Source organism: Delphinapterus leucas, chromosome X (assembly GCF_059928025.1).
Source record: "Delphinapterus leucas isolate spDelLeu-1000000601 "Yukka" chromosome X, BTC_Dleu_Yukka2, whole genome shotgun sequence".
Lineage (NCBI taxonomy): Eukaryota > Metazoa > Chordata > Mammalia > Artiodactyla > Monodontidae > Delphinapterus > Delphinapterus leucas.
The window spans coordinates 74,158,109-74,159,058 of NC_143150.1; positions in this window are offsets into that span (position 1 = coordinate 74,158,109).

Here is a 950-nt window from a genome sequence, read left to right on the forward strand (position 1 = left end):
ATACGGAGAGAGCAGCAGGGGCTCACAGGCATCTCCAGAAAACCATACAGTATCAATCTCCCTCTGGCTCTGGAGCCTGGAATCAGGTTCGTATGGCCTTGGAAATAATATCTGAACTCTGCAACTCACATTCAACTCTCTGAACTTCCATTTCATCATGTATAAAATAAGAGTAAAAATGTGCATGGGGTTGTCATGTTGAGACATGACAATAGCACGTGTGAAAAGTATGTGGTGAATAGTATAAAGGAGTCACACTTCTATGAGATGTGTCACATCTCGGTGTATATGTGTCTCTGCTGGCAGGGAAGTGGGATGGAACTGGGTCAAGTTTAACTGAATCTCTTAGCCCTGCTCCAGGCTGACACACAAAAGGAGCAGTACCCTGAAACCTCACCTTACTGGGCTCGCTGCTGCCCCTAGGGGACCACTCCTAGTCCTCTGAACCAGCCTTCCTGGGGGCTACATTTATATTTGGAGGGATGGAGGAGGGAGGGGAGTCTGGCTATGAATCCCAGGACCCATTCTGAAACAAACACATACTGGAAAAATGGAGAGAGGCTTTCCCTCGGCTAGGTTGAGGGCAAATGACTTGTGTGAACTCTTTTAGATCTCTCTGCAGGCTTCTTGTTCCAGGAATTCCCTACTACCATTCTCCTTTCCCCCAGGTAGGCAGGAAGGAAATAGCACAACAGACAACTATATAGAACAAAGGAGAAATTATCTAAATATTATCAGTATGTCCATGTAAAAGTTAAACTACAGATGGGAAAGTTGGGAAGAAATCTGAAGTAAAAGGTAAGGGAGGATATTTTTAACAACTTTAATGGAGTATAATTGCTTTACAATGCTGTGTTCGTTTCTGCTTTATAACAAAGTGAATCAGTTATACATATACATATGTTCCCATATCGCTTCACTCTTGCGTCTCCCTCCCTCCCACCCTCCCT